This window comes from Cupressus sempervirens, chromosome 4 (assembly GCF_028749045.1).
Source record: "Cupressus sempervirens isolate cs-2001-9-10 chromosome 4, ASM2874904v1, whole genome shotgun sequence".
NCBI lineage: Eukaryota > Viridiplantae > Streptophyta > Pinopsida > Cupressales > Cupressaceae > Cupressus > Cupressus sempervirens.
The window spans coordinates 637,681,720-637,698,240 of NC_143121.1; positions in this window are offsets into that span (position 1 = coordinate 637,681,720).

Genomic DNA, 16,521 nt, shown 5'->3' on the forward strand with positions numbered 1-16,521 from the left:
AGGTATGTGCTAGATGGGGCCACTGAATATGGATGGCTATGAGGGATTTGCTGATAGGGATTGTACATTGTTTGGGCAGCTGCATGGTGGATGACAGGTTGCTGAGGGGGAGGTGGCACATATTGCTGCATGTGCTGCGAGGCTTGCTGTTGATATGGGATTTGAGGTTGGGATTGAGGAACATAAGCTGGCTGTGGGATAAATGGATTGCTTTGTAGAGGTAAGGTATAAGATGGTTAAGAGGCTTGGGGAAAGGATCGGGGGGCTTGTGGGGTTTGACCAATATATGTGGGTTGTGCCCCCATTTGGGATGGTATCTGCAAATAATTGGTTGTTGGCTGGGGTGGTGGATTACCTCCTAGAAGTGGCATTGAAAAGTAGTTGGTAATTGGAGGTAATGGATTAGTTGGTGGTGGAGGTGGTGGGAATTGAAAGCTTGGGAATGGAACTAATGGGGTTTGATAGCTTTGTGGTTGGATTTGGAAGCTTGGTAGAGTGGTGGCAGGGGCTGGGGTCACTTGGGAGTTTGGTAGAAAATTAGTAGTAGATTGTGGGATTTGATAGCTTTGTGGAGTGAGGGTAGTAGCTTGTAGATTTGTGGCCAATGGTATTGAGCTCCCAAGACCTAATGGAAATGATAGGATTGTGCTGTGGGCTGCAGTGAACAAGCTGGGGGTGATGAAAGGTTGATTACTTGGCCCCATGGGTGGCATCCCTGTTGTATATTGCTGAGGTTGGCCAAAGATGCTAGCACTAATTTGGGAGATGGGTTGATTTGGAAGGCTAGGTTGGGGAGCAGTAGTAGCAATAGTGAAGGGGGTGAACGGTGAGCTGTTTTGGGTAAAGGGGGTTTGGAGCGGAGAGGTATGAACCAAGGATGGAGTGGTGGTGGATGGGTTGGCTTGCGGCATGGAGATTTCAACTTGGGTGGATGATGGTATGTCTGGGTTTGTTGGATCATAAGAGCCTATGGGTGGTGGTAGCTGCCCAAACAATGGGTGAGATGGATCTGATAATGGAGGGGGTCTTCCAAAGTCAAAGGTTCCTACATTTTCCCTTTGAAAATTAGCCATGATTGTCTCTTTGTTCTTGTCTATAATGGCATTTACCAATACTGCATTTCCTGGTTGGTTCATGAAAGCTTCAATGTCAGTACATGATGGCATAGCTTTCTTTGGGCTGAAGGATGGCTGAGTGCTCAAGGGGGGTGAGGTTGTTTGATCCAAATGATAGGGCTCCATTGTTTCTTTCTTCTTGGCTAAGTGAGTGACGGGTGGCATGAAAAATGCTCCTAGGGATGAGATGCAATAATGCTGATGGATGCAAAAGGGGGAAGGCTTCTCTATGCAAATGATTTCCTAGGTTAAGGCAAAGCTATATGACAAAACCTAAGGAGGATTGGGTTGGAGATTCTAACTTCAAAGATATGTTGCCAAAGCACGAAAGGTTTGCTTTCCTATGTGCAAGCTTGGTGGTGATTGTGTCAACTTAAGGATAGACTGATGATCCTTTAGGAAGAACATGAGATTGACCACTTGTGGATCCCAACCTTTAGCTCAAGGTGATGAGGGATAACAAGTGACAAAGCTGGATTACCCTAGACAAAGCTCTGTCAAAGGGATAACCTTGGTGAGATTGATGGATTTGGAAGATTTTAAGAGTGGCAAACTTTTGGCAAAAGTGACAACAATTTTGAAGGCTTGGATGTGAGGTTTTGATTGCTAGCTAGATGGTTTGATTCTAAATGAGATGGATGAGCTAATAATGCTTAAGGGGATAACCTAAGATGGCTGGCTTTTCTACAAAGATGACTCTAAAGTGAAGCTAATCCAAGAAGATGTGGAGAAACAAGGGTGTCTAATCATAGAAATCATGCCTAGTTGGTAAGGCATAAGCAGGATTAACTCCTGGATGTTGGCTAAATTTGATGGTGTGCTCTAACCAGGCCTCTTGAAGTGCTTCGTCGGTAGCTTTGTCCTCTGCTTTGTGGAGTTTGGCAATTCGTGGGCTTGGTGTTATTTCTTTTCTCTTGGCTGAAAGTTCTTGGTATGCTAGAGATGGTTTGAGTTTAACTTTGTGGAACTTCTGTTTGGGTTTGGGTTGCTCTGACATCAATTTCTGAATCTACTTGGCTTTGAGAGATCTTGGTTGTTTTGCTTCAACTCGTTCAACTTTTGGAATAGGCAGTGACTATGCTAAGTATGCCCTAAGCTAGGATTGACCAAGTTTGGCAAACATTCATTCAACAAATAAAAGATCAAGCAATAGATAGAAATAACCAGATAGAAGTTTTTGATTCTCAGAAAGTGATACTTGCACCGAGGAGTGTGTATGTTCTACAAATGTTTCGATCAGTCACCTCAAACACATTAACATCCTAGATGGTTGTCTATAAGGTTGACAGTTGGTTTAGCTAAGGAGTCCTCGATATACCCAAGGTACGTGAGGCCCAAATCCGTAGATGAGACCAAAAAGATGTCACACAACCGAGAGGAGCGGTAACCCACTTCTCCTCTTTCACTTCTCAAGGGTATAAAGTTCCTTGAGGCTTAGCCCGAGTGACAAAATCTTGATCCCAAGAGAGGTGTCTTTCGATTCACCTCCCAATTCTTATACTTCGCCAGAATGCTGGAGTTGAGGTCATCGAAGGGGTGATGAAATCCCCAAGCAGGCCTCCTAAAAAGAAACAAGGTTTTGGATCCTAATCTTATGCACCCAAGATGGCCTCAAAAGATGACAAGGGGAGAGAAGACTTGGATGACCTTGGGCTAAAAAACACGCTTGTTCTTTTACCAACTGACTCTTATGTGTGCTAATCTAGACTTTGCAAGCACTCATGTTTAAGAGATAATGTTCAATTCCAACTTGAAGTGCCAACAAAAGTAAATCGATCGAAGAATGCAAACAATAAGAAGAGTTAGGGTCAACAAAAGCAAACTTGTGCGCCCAGAGGCCCTCCACGTCAAGTATCGATTAATTTTCTTTAAGGCATTCAAGATTGAGTGTGAGTTTTTTTTAAGCCCAAAACAAAAGTGTGTGAGATTCGATTTCAAGCGCGTGCTCGGAGGCTCTCCACGTCAGTTGTTGTTCAATTTTAGTGCCCAAACTTGAAGTGTGATCGATTTAATCTAGAGTTTTGATCATTTAAGAATTTTGATAAAGTTAAAGCAAACATTCAAAGACCAAGTGAGTGAGTTAGATTGTGGAACATTTAACACCTTTTTCAAGTAGACCCATCCCCATAAATAGCGCTGAGATTGCAACCAATTGTTAATATTTGATGGGTGATTAGAAAAGAGGTGAGTCCAAGGAACTACTCAAATTGATTTTTGCAAATTTGTATTTTAACTTAACAAGGTTTCTTAAATGTCCAAAAATCAAACTTTACCTAGATTGCATGTGGAAAAGAGATTTGTTTTGTTCAATTTTTAGAAGCTCCAAATGAAGTGTTTGATATTGCAATGGTTAATTGATCCTTAGATTTCAAGATTGGATTTTTTGTTTTAATCATGCATTCAAGGAAAATTTTATTTTAATCCATGGCATTCAAGAGTGATTTTAGCAACATGCATTCAAAAAAAAGTGGTTAAACATTCAAGTGTTTTCTTTTGAGCATTCAAGATTGAGATTTTGTGTGTTGTTTTAAGAACTTTGAAGTGCTTTGTTTTAACCTTAGATCATTCAATATTGTTTTGGACTCAAAAGTGAAAATGACTCTTTGGACTTTGGTTTTCATTCAAGATTTTATGTTCTAGTTTGCATATTTTAAGCCCAAAAATGATATTCCTAGATTGTTTTGATGCATGAAAATCTTAAGAAACATTCAAGATTTTGCAATAAGAAATTTGTTTGGAAAAAATAACAAAGCTTTTAGGAAAATTTTTGGCAACCATTTAGGACTCTTAGTTTTCATGAGATTTTTTTAAAAGAACTTTAGTGTGCACTTAGTGTTGATTTTGAACCTTTTGAAATGGAAACTTGAAGTTCTTTTTAAATTCTCAAAAATGAAGTGTTCCTAATTTTGCATGAATGCATCTAAAACCTTGATGTTGCAAGGATGCAAATGATTAGATTGGTTTAGTTTCACTTTTTAAAAGATTTTTTCTTTCTTGCAAATTTTTAATTTTTCAATGGATTTAAGTATGATTTGGGGGTTCATTTTAAGCACTAAAAAGAAGTGTGTATGATTTTGCTTCCTTAAAAAAAAATGGCCAAGATCTCCCCCAAGAAGAAGAAGAAGAAGTAGATGGAATAAGAAGAATATAGACAAGAAGAGGAAGAAGAATTTCAAGTTCTTTGTCCACCTATAAGCTTGAAAAATCTGCAAACACTATGAGATAGATTATGAGTTCCTTTGTCTTCTTCATGCTCATGTGGACCTACAAAACCAATTTATACAATCCTACCAATCACAAAAATAAGTAAAATTAGCCAAAATCAGCAAATAACATACAAAACTTGACTAAAAAAGCTAATGAAGATGACCCATGCGGGGTCCCACCGGGCATGCCAAAATGTATATGAGAAAGCGTTAGTATGCTAATAGAAACCAAATTTAAATAAATCTTCTACAAACTAAACAAAATTCATAAACTTCAAGATAGACTAAGATAAGCTCTTAATTGAGAATATGAGCCATTAATGGGCTCTCTCAATAAGAAGCTCTCTTGTTGAGTAGCTTTGTCTAAATAGATAGGATGTATGCTCAAGCTTTATGCTTCAAAAAGGGCTTCAATGGATGATTGTGGATTTTTGGTGTGGATAGATGGCTTTAGTATGGATTTGGCTCTCAAAATAGCATTATAACTTTAGTTCATGGATTGTGTTCTTTTGCAAAGGGGAAGGATCCAATTTATAGGCAAGAGGCTTGAGGGTTTGAGGGCTAAGATGCAAGGATGGGAAAAAGCTCATGGAGGGCTTAGATTGCATGAGAGGAGAGCACATGGATTGTGCTTCCTTATAGCCAATCAAGGAGTGACACATGTCACATGGTGAGAGGATGGAGAAAAGGGGAAGGATGAGTCAAAAAAGGAGGCTAGAGGGATAAAATCCTCATAAAGACCCTCATAATGACTTGTAAGAGCAATAAAAGGGCTTGTAAGAGTCATTTATGACCTAGTGGACTTCATAAAGTTTTATGGTTGAGATATTTTGAGGGTGATGAGAGAAATTTTGACTTGGACTTGATTAGGAAGTTTTTAAGCTTTCTTAGGCTTGTGCAAATGATTAGAGGATGGATTAGGATGGTTTACGATTAGCTTAGGGATAGGCAAGTGGATGGCATTTAATGAGGGTGGGTGAAGGAGGAGATATTTGTTAACTTTGGCTTGGGTTAGTAAGTTTTAACCCATGTTTAGGGAATGTGACAAGGTTAGGAGGGGATTAGGATTAGGTTTAAAGACATCTTCTAGAAGAGTCTAGATTTTGGATGAGGATAAAGACTTTCTAGAATAGTCTAGAATTTCCTAGGATGAGGATGAAGACTTTCTAGAAGAGTCTAGAACTTCTTAGGATGAGGATAAATTAGATTTTTAGGAAATAAATAAAGTTCTATTTATTTCAAGGGTTTGGGTTGAGGAGATATTTATTAAAACTTTTTTTAATAAACATGAGGATTAATATTTAATCTTAATTAAATATTTTGAGTTGGGATTAGGGGTAGCAAATGATGGGATTAGCCTTTAACCAAAATTAAAGAAGGATTAGAAGATTTTGGAAGAGGTTATTGGTCATAAAGAAATTGGCCAAGTTTTGGGCAAAAAATAATTTTTTAATTTATTTTAGGATTTTTGGTCAATTTATTAATTAAATAATTAATAAATAAGGAAATAATGTTTAAATAAGATTTAAACATTTTTGGGAGGGATTTCTTAATTAAATATTTTTAATTAAGATAAAGGGATTTAATGGCATAAAAATTAATTAATTAATTAATTAATAAATGATGATGTCATCAGGACTTTTTCAGAAAATAAAAATACTTTATTTTCTAAAGGTTTTTAGGTGTCTACAGTAGGAAGACATAGTTAGATCAACTGGCGACTATCATGGAAGAGATTCTATGAGGAGAATCTCAATAAAGAGTGACACTAGTGATAGTAGGCAGGCGCAGTTAGAACAACTAGTGACTATCACGAAAGAGATTCTATGATACTAAAGGATGGTTCCCCCAATTTGTGACAATATTTAATTCATGGATACATGAGAAAAAAAGTAGGAAAGCAACTATATAGGGGGCCAGAAGATGCACTACAAGATGGAGCATTGGGAACAAGAGACACCTATTTACCAGGTTTTCACCTTCTTGGCAGAACTTTTCTTTTTTTGGCTACCATGATGCCTGTTTCGAAGTTTTCACCAATGGAACCTTTTCTTGTTTTTCAATTTTTTTGTATTTTTGTATTTTTCAATTTTTTTGGTATTATTAAGGTGCATGTTGCTAGGTTTTCAACAAAGTAATGATTTTTTTAGGACATTTAGATATATACAGAGAGCTTTTGAGATCAGATTAGTTGTAGAACTGCTTTAGGTGGAGAGTGTTGATGGGCTCCTTGAGCACTTCTCCCTTGGCTATAGAAACTAGTAAGCACCAAATTTGTACACTACAATGATTATGTAAGGACCAAGCTAGCTAAGTTTGAACTTCCCTTTTTAGACCCATTGTTGCTGATTTTTAGAATTTTTTCTCAAGATGAGATCACCTAGTTGGAAGTCACATGGCTTAGATTTCTTATTGTAGCTTCTAGACATTCACTATTGATAAGCTCGAAAATGATCACATGCCACTTGTCGACATTCATCTAGTAACACTAGCTCTTAAAGCCAAGATATTCCATAATCTTCATTAGTAATGAGGCCCTTCATAGAGATTCTTAGCGTAGGAATCTTAACCTCTATTGGAAGCACACCATCTATTTCATAAACCAAAGCAAAGCACATTGTACCCGTTGGAGTTTTGATACTTGTTCTATATTCCCATAGAGCTAGATTAATCTAAAGGTGTCAGTCCCTTCTAGATTTACTAACTATGTGATGCAAGATCTTAAGGATCATGTTGTTGGATTCCTCTACTTGGCCATTACCCTAGGGATAATAGATAGAAGACCAATATTGTGTGATTTTGAATCTTTTTCATAGCTCCTTGAGGTCTTTTTTTAAAACTATCCTCCATTGTCAGTAATAATGGCCCATTGTTGGAATGGCCACAGTGTGATAGATCGAATTAGCTCCTTGGCTGGAGCGTGAATAAGATTCCCATGGAGTTGGAATTGCTTACAAGACTTGGTGTACTTAATTGCCTCTTGCTCCATATTTGGCCAGTAATAACTAGCTCGAATAAGTTTATGAGCTAGTGTCAAGTCATTTTAGTGAGATTTAGAAATGCCATCATGAATGTCAACTAATGTGCATTTGGACTCTTCAAGTTTTAGACACCTAAGAAGTGTTTCATCGAGATCTCTCCTGAACAAGCTGTTAGAAATAATGACATACCATGAAGCATTATAGATAAGGTGACCTTTTTCATTTTGGGTTAGAGTGTTTGAAATAGTTTGGTCATAGAGATAGGAGTAGATTTGGTGGTAGAGAGATGAGTCTTGTCTTAAAATAGAATAGATCATCCAAGAATTAGGGGTATCATAAGCAGGGTAGAGTTACATTTCCACCAGGAACTCATGTCAAAGATCATTTTCAAGCATTTTTAGGAAGGAAGCTAGAGTAGCCATGACGTTAGCTACTTTTTTATCTGCTCGAGGAATTTGTTGAAAAGTCATGTTTGAGAAATATTTCTTCATATCATCAACCATGCATTTTTAAGGGATTATTTTCTCATCCTTTGTCTAATACACATCATTAACCTAGTTGATTATGAGCTAAGAGTCCCCAAAGATGTTCAACTAATCTACTCTCCATTTAGTTGCAATCTTCATGCTATTAATTAGAGCTTTGTATTTTGTAATGTTATTTATACAAGGAAACAAAATCTTGTATGCTTTAGGTAGTGAATATCTCTATGGTGTTATGAAGAGTAACCCAACACTAGATCCCTGTCGTGTGAAGGACCTATCAAAGAACATTATCCACATTTGGTGTGTCAGCATTAGAATTCACTCATTTAGAAAATCAATGTTCAGTGGGAGAAGACTCTACATTGGTGCATCTACTAGCTAATCAACAATTTCTTGTCTCTTGATATCTTTTCATTCGACATATTGAATTTCAAACTCACTAAGTATCATGACCCACTTAGCCAATCTTCCTGTTAGAGCTACCTTGCTGAGCAAGTACTTTAGTGGATCAATTTTAACCACTAGTCATATAGTGTGAGCAAGCATGTAGTGTCTCAACTTTTGGGAAGAAAAGACAACTACCAAGCAAGATTTTTTAATGATACTATAATTCATCTCATAAGAGATTAGTGTGTGATTCAAATAGTAAATAGCTCTTTCCTTGCTATTGTTGTCCTCTTGAGCTTATCAGATACCCAGAGATGTTTTAGTTGCTGAGATGTACAAAATCAAAGGCTTCCCATAGATATGAGGAATCAAGATTGGCAGATTAATAAGATATGGTTTTATCTATGTCAAGCTTTGCTTGCAATCTTGACTCTAGTTATATTTCACACCCTTATGTAGAGTCCTTGTAAAAGGCTATGATCTATCCACTAGTTGTGAGATGAACCTACAAATAGATTGGAGCCTTCCTTGTAAACCCCTCATTTGACTGATATTACAGGGTGGAGGCATATCCATGATTGCTTGGACTTTCCCTAGATCCACCTCGATTCCTTTTTTAGACATAATATATCCTAATAGTTTCCCTGATGTGACACCAAATGTACATTTCTTAGGATTAAGCCCGAGACTAATTTTTTCCATGTGATCTAAGATAGGTCTCAAATCTTGTAGATGAGTATTGCATTTTGCACTCTTGACCAAGGTATCATCCACATAGTCCTCCATGGTCTTATGTATCATATCGTCAAAAATCATAGTGACTGATCTCTAATATGTAGCACCAAATTTTTTTAAGCCAAGTGGCATTATGTTCGAATAGAAGGTTCCCCATGCACATGTAAAAGAAATCTTTTCCTGATCCTCTAGTGCAATTTTGATCTGATTATAACCATAAAATCTATCCATGAGTGAGTACATCTCATATCCTACTATCATGTCCACCATCATATCAATGTTGGGAAGTGAAAAATCATCGACATGCTAAGTTGAGATCACGGAAGTCAGTACAAACTCTGATACATTTGTCATGCTTGGAGACTGGAACAATGTTGGATATCCATTCAATGTAATCAATAGCATGGATGAATCTAGATTTCATAAGCTTTTCTAGTTTAGCTTTGACGAGTAATGCAACATGAGAATGCATTTTTTGAAGTTTTTGTTTAACTGATTTAATGACTGGTGCAATGGATAAATGATGCATAATGAGATTAGGATCTAGTCCTGGCATGTCGAAATATGTCCATGCAAAGTTTATCTTCTTCTCTAAGAAGAAGGCAATGAATTCCTCTTTTCAACTTGAGATAGTGACTATGCTAGACGTATCATGTGAGGATGCTCTTTTGTGCCCAAGTTGATCAGCTTTGTTGTATTTATCAACATTGATGATCTCTCTTGAAAATAACTAGGAAGTGCATCAAATATCTCATCCACGGGTACCTTAGAGAGGTTTTCACCCTTGGATACATCTTTTATTTTTACTTTTTTAGGTTCTAACACTACCAAAATGTAGTTCTCACCATCAAAACTTCTATCTTTTTCCTTTTGATTGTATGAATGAGATATTTGATGTCATCTTCAGTCATGTTGATGCTTTGTTCATTGGTGGAAGACATTATTGGTTTGACAATGTTTAAGTAGTAGGCAAGAGCATAGTCATTCTGGAATGTGGGGACTTCACTAGATGTATTATAATTCTAGTCTATAAGCTCAAGATATGTAAGTGAAAGAGTAGTTATAGGTTCAATTGCACTCATACTATAATTAGTAAATGCTTGGACCAACAATTCAAGACCTAGAGCAGCTTCATCCACAAGTGTGTTTGAATGCCTTTGAGCACTAATGTCATCAACCAAAGACTCAAGGACACTAGTTGGATTGGACCCATTCAACCTCACCCTAGATGCTTCACTTAATTTGATTTGGTTTTCATAGACATGAACTTGGTCAATGTATTTATCTGTAGTTTCTTCTAAAAGGGAGTCAAATTCATATTCCTTAAAATCAATGCTACATGGCAATAGGCTGTAGAATTCCCCAATAGTGATAGGGACATACTCTCCTTCATCATTTGAATTTTTATAGAAGTACTCAATAGGTAATGCCTGACTAGAATCTCTCTATTTTGAATGGGCATGGTATGGATCAGTATTGTCCTTAGAAGAATCACTAGTACCATCCATAGTGCTAACAAGTGGCACAAAGTCATCTAGCTCAACAAAGAATTTGGCAAGATCATGAGGAATACGATAAGGATAAGGATCCTCATCATCAGTATTATCTTCTTGAGTATTAGACATAGCTTGTGACTCATTTCCAGATGAACTCTTAGGCTTTGGAATGAATTTGTTAACCCCTAAATGGAAAGGAACCTTCTTAAATCCTAGACCAGATGTATCTCTATTTCTTTGAGCTATTGCTTTTATAGGATCAACTAGAATGTTGTTATTACATCCAATAGGACTATTCTCTTATAGCCAAAGTGCTTCATGAGTCTAAGGCCAGGGCCATATTTCTCAAGAATTATCTCACAAGCTTGTTTTGTGAGGTCAACCAGAGTCTCCTCTTTGTAAAGCCATGCATCAATGGCTCTGTTTTCACTTTCATCCTCTAAAGGGACTGTAGCCTTAACAAAAGTACCATTATACTTGGTTTGAGGTGTCAACAAAAATGGCTTCTTTGCCTCAAATGGTCTCCAATAATGATGGGGAGACTTAGGAAGAGATGTTAATGACAACATTGGTTTGATGTGGTATTCACCCATGCTAGTTTCTTTCATCTTGAATGACTACTCAATTTGCTTTAGCTTGTAATCATAATAATTAGTAGATTCCTTATTAATGGGTACAAAATTCTTAGTAGCTTTTAGTGTATTATAGCTATAGCTAGTACTTGCACGGATAGTGATGTTAGAGCCATGAAATAAGAATTTTATGCATTGATGATATGTGCATGGCACAATGTGCATCTGATGTATCCATGGCCTTCCTAGCAGAATATTGTAAGCCAAGGGAATGTCAAGGACCTAACAAGTGACATCCCTTTCTACAAGATTGTCATGGAGGGGCAACACCATAAGACCTAGAGACTTTCACTCTACTTCATCATACGCTTTGATAGTGATCTTGCAACAAGGATCAATAGAGTCCTTAGAATAATCTAATTGTCTAAGAAAAGTAGCAGAGACAATGTTTAGCCTATCTCCATTATTGATGAGTTCCCAATGAATACGTGTCTAATTTATCATGACCTCAATGTATAGAGGTTGATTGTGTGGGTGACTCAATGAATTATCATCCTCCTTAGAGAAGGACATATAGTAAGGCAAGGTCAGATGACCTACCATAGATTTAAATCACTCAAGATCAAGAAATTAAGGAACATTTGCCTTAGTGAGGGTGTTGGTGTTTTAAAATGCACTAAAACTACTAAGCGACAAAATGCTTAATACCAGAATGACAGTACATACATGATCTAAAGACTAGCCAATTCTTTTTAGAAATTGCGTATGCAAAATATTTGGACCCAACTTAAACAAAACTACAGATGGTTGTCTACTCCTTGGGCTCTGAAAAACCAGGGTGGGTGTACCCAAGGATGATTCAAAACTGGAACAACTGTATGAGGATTATTCTTAGTTTCATTCTGATTCTCATTTCAAAATCCTCAAACATATACATGATTCTTACTAACTTGATAAACACATCCCATAAAATAGATATGGCCAAGAATTCTTCTATAGATCTGCAGATGTTCTTAACAATAGTGGCTAACTGAGCTAAAACATTCCATGCAAACAAGTGCTAGCCAGCTTTGAAGATCTACAGGAGATAAGAGTAAAATTTGATTTGATGTTGTATTTTGATAATCATTTATGATATATTTCTCCTTCAGCTATATCAACTTGATCAGTGCCTAATCCATTGGGGTTCAGAGTTTATAGCAAGTTCTTAGATCTAATTTGTTGCCTTACAACAAATTCTATCAGCAATTCTTATCAGAATTCATCATTCTGAAACCCTTTCCACTACTAAAGAAACCTTATCACATTCATCAAAGCTTCTATTTAATCCATTGAATTAATAGCAATGATAAATAGATATACAACCTAATTAGATTGCATTCAATTGTAAAAGCCTTTACTTATACAATATCAAGACAACCAAGTAATTGAAAGGAGACAAGATTCAAAAAGAATAATATGGGGACAGTTCAAAACTTGTATTCATCTTATTTGAAAATGGTATATCATTTACAATAGACTCAGAATGACCTTTAGAAAGAAACACAGCTCATTCTATATTCATGTATTCTCAGAGAATTGACAGAGAAAATACATCATAAACTTGCTTTCAAAAATTTGGACCAAAGTTAGACTAAGCATATCACTTAGAAAAATAGAATTCGAACCCTTCTTTAGCCTTGGGATCTCACTTAAATAGTGTGAGATGCAACAAGCTTCAGGCTAAAGACAAAAATGATAGGTGTCCTTTAAAAGACACTTACATATACTTCTATCATAGAAGAAAAAAACAAATAACAAAAAGGCTTATTACATCAAACATTCCTTGGTGGGTCCCTTTCTGTTATGCTTCTCAGTCGTTGAGACAGGAAAATATGATCTAATTTTACAATCATTCTTCATCCTCGGAGTACATAGTCATGAGGTCTAAAACTGATGTATCATCTTCAGTTACCTGCAAACTCACTTTAACTTGGGGATTTTCCATGTCTTCATTACTAACTACAAGGGTAACTTTTACTTTTGCATCTTCCTCCTCATCTTCTCTTGACATTTGTTCTATAAACTGATTTTTCCATTTATTATAGGTAGCATCATTTGGCCAATCAAAATTTAGAGCCTCTCTTTGTATAATCAGTAAAGAATTTGCAATTTCTTCTAAATCATCAAGCTCTTTTCTGATGTCATTATAATATAATTGTATCTTTACCAATTCTTCATTTGTCCTTGCCCAAAACTAGTGGCTAGTTTCACTCATGATGTTCCTGATCCTTTCATCAAATATTTCATCTAACTCCTTTTTCCACTTTTCTTTTTCCTTTATTGTATCAATAGATTCTAAAGCACAAGGAAATAAAGTGAATTTTTTAGCAATATATTTGGAAAAACAGAGTGTTAATCTTTTCTGTAAAGAATCCCTCTTATCATCAAAATCCTCTAGTTTATTTAACAAATCAAAAATTTTCTCTACTTGATGATATGGCATTTGGACGATAGATATACATATAATTGTAATATCATTATTCCTCTCCCTCCACTTCTGTGCTAGGGGAGTCAATTTATCCTTATCTCTATTCAACTCATCCATAAGGGTTGCAATTCTTGTCAACTGATCAAACAAGGTTGACCATTGTATTTTATTCCTTAAATACATTACACCCTACTTTAATTTTCCTTCATATTGATTTTTTAATTCTACCTGCAACTCATATAATTTGGTTTTTTCTTCTTCAAAGTCTTCTACAGTATAGAATTGGGGCCTTTTAGGGGTGTCTGGTATTTCAATAATAGGGGTTGCTCCAACAAATGATTGTGAAGGGTATGCAATTCTAGGTGTACTGGATTCTCCCACCTTTCTTTTCCCAAGTATCTTCTCCATTTGAGACATCTTGTTTTCAAGTGATTGTATTTGAGACATACCTAATGGCTTGCAATTTAGTATTCCTCTTTTCATTTTCAAGCAAATGGGGAGGAGCTTCCATGTGTTGCAAGTAATATATGACATTGGTGTACTAGTCACACTAGTCCATGTCACATAAGTAAGCTCTGAGATCATCATTTACCAGATTTATCTGATTAGCCTCTAGATTAGCTTCAGCCATGAGTTTGGCCAAACCTTGGCCCCTTACTAACTTTTTTATCTATATATCAATGTAGAATTCTTGGATTCTATTGATCCATCTGCACCTACTGCCTGATACTTTCTGTTGAGAAAATATATCCTTGACTGCAACACCAGGTACAAAAGCGATAATAGTAGCACCTATCAAGTAACATCTAAAAGCTTTTACAGCCTTTACTAAAGCATATGCTTGCTTTTCATTTATTTCATACTTAAGTTCAGTAGGCTGTAGTGACTTACTAAAAAAGGCAATAGGCTGCTCATATCCTTCTTGATTTTTCTGCAATAAGACTATAGCCACAGTGTGGAAGGATGCAAAATAAAAAATATGCATGGGTTTTGAATAATCTGGGGTTCTCAATACTAGAGCATTTTTTATTGCAATTTTAATATCTTGGAATGCTTGTGAAGGCTCACCATTCTAATCTATAGTGGCTCCCTTTTTGAGCATCTTTGAGATAGGTCTATTGATCTTAGCAAAATTTGTAACAAATCTCCTAAGAAAATTAACTTGGCCAAAGAAGGATTGAATTCCTTTTACATTTTTTGGCTTGGGGACTTTTTCAGTAGCCGCTACTCTCTCAGGATCTATTCTCACCCCATCTTTAGACACTATGTGTCCTAGTAGTTTGCCTTCTATGACCCCAAATGCGCATTTCTTTGGGTTTAAAGAAACTCCATATTCCAAATTTTTGATAAAAAAAAATTTCCAAATGTTTACAGTGATCTTCAGCCTTATTGGAATATGCAGTAAGATCATCCTAGTACACAACCATAAATTTATCAATATAATCATGAAATGCTACATCCATGGCTCTTTGGAAGGTAGCTCCTACATTAATCAGGCCAAAATGCATCCTCACATATACATATGTTCCCCATGGGGTTGTGAAGGTTGTCTTGAACTGTTCACTTTCCTTTACTAGAACTTGATTATATCTAGAAAAACTATCCATCATTGACATTAATTTAGAGCCAGTCACTTGCTGCAACATGGCTTCCATATTAGGTAAGCCATAATTGTCTTTTAGAGATGCAATCTTTAAGTTTCTAAAATCCACACATAGCCTAATATCTCCATTCTTCTTTCTAACAGGAACCAAGTTTGAAACCTAGGTGGAATGCCTGATTGGCTTGATTATCCCACCATCTCTTAGTTTTGTCGGTTCTTCTTGCATTTTTGGGGCAAGGGTAGGATTAATTGGTCTCTATTTTTGCCTGAAAGGTCTTACATTTTCCTTCAATGGTATGACATGCTAGAACAGATCCTCCCTGTAAGCCTTAAGGTCATCATATGACCAAGGAAAAACATGTCTATATTTTCTAAGTAGGTCAATCAATGTTTTCCTAATTTTAACAGGCAAATTTTGACCAATATAAACCTTTTTAGGAGCTTCATCAGTACCCAAGTTTATTTCTTCTAACTCCTGAGGTTTGGGGTCGTTAACTCCTGACTTTACTCTATCTTGGTTATCAAAAATATTTTCCAAGACCACTAACCCCTTCGGCAGCTTATTTGTATTTAATTGCATAATCTCTTGACCAAAAATGGTTTCCTTCCCATTTATGGTTTCAATCAGTCCGCTGCAATCCATTTCCTAACTGTGGTACTTGTCTTCATTTAACAAAAAATTTGTAATATCTTTGTCAGCCTCAAAAACCTGTCAATTTTCAATGTGTCAGGTATGGATGGTCTATTTTGCACCTCAATCTGAGAGATTCCTAAAAATGATATCTCTTTTGGCTTGATTGCTACATTTGCTAACAGATTAGCCATCTTATTTTGAGTCCTATCTCTCCATGAGATCCCAAATGCATCAAAGAATTCTATCTGATCCCAAACTGTATTTCTATATTGTTTCAATCTCTTATTCTTGGATGAGTAGGTTTCTTTGATCTGAGAGATAATTAGTTCAGAATCCCCTATAACACATAACTTAATTCTATGATGTATGGCAACTTTGAGTCCTAGTAGAAATGCTTCATATTTTGCAATATTATTAGTGTAGGAAAACTTCAAAGTGAACGAATATCTAAAAGTGTTATTTTTAGGGGATACAAAAACTACACCTGCCCCTGCACCCTCTTTAGAACTAGCCCCATCAAAGAACATTGTCCATAATTTTGGTGAGTTCATGCAACATTCAGCTTCATGTTCAATAATAGTAGGTAAGTTTTCAACTTCCTGAATAATTAATTCAGCCCTAAAAGCATTAATCCCAGTATTTAGGAAACAAGTGGCTTTGTCAATTTCTTCTCCTAAAATGTGGTTAACCCTTGCATCCCTATTTACCCTAACAACTTTGTCCCCTATATGAAAAGTGGCATAAGTAAGATCACATTGCAGGCTTCCCTCCATGGCAGCACTCCATTTTCTGGAGAGCAACATTCCATAGTGTGGAGGTATATCTACCACAAGGATA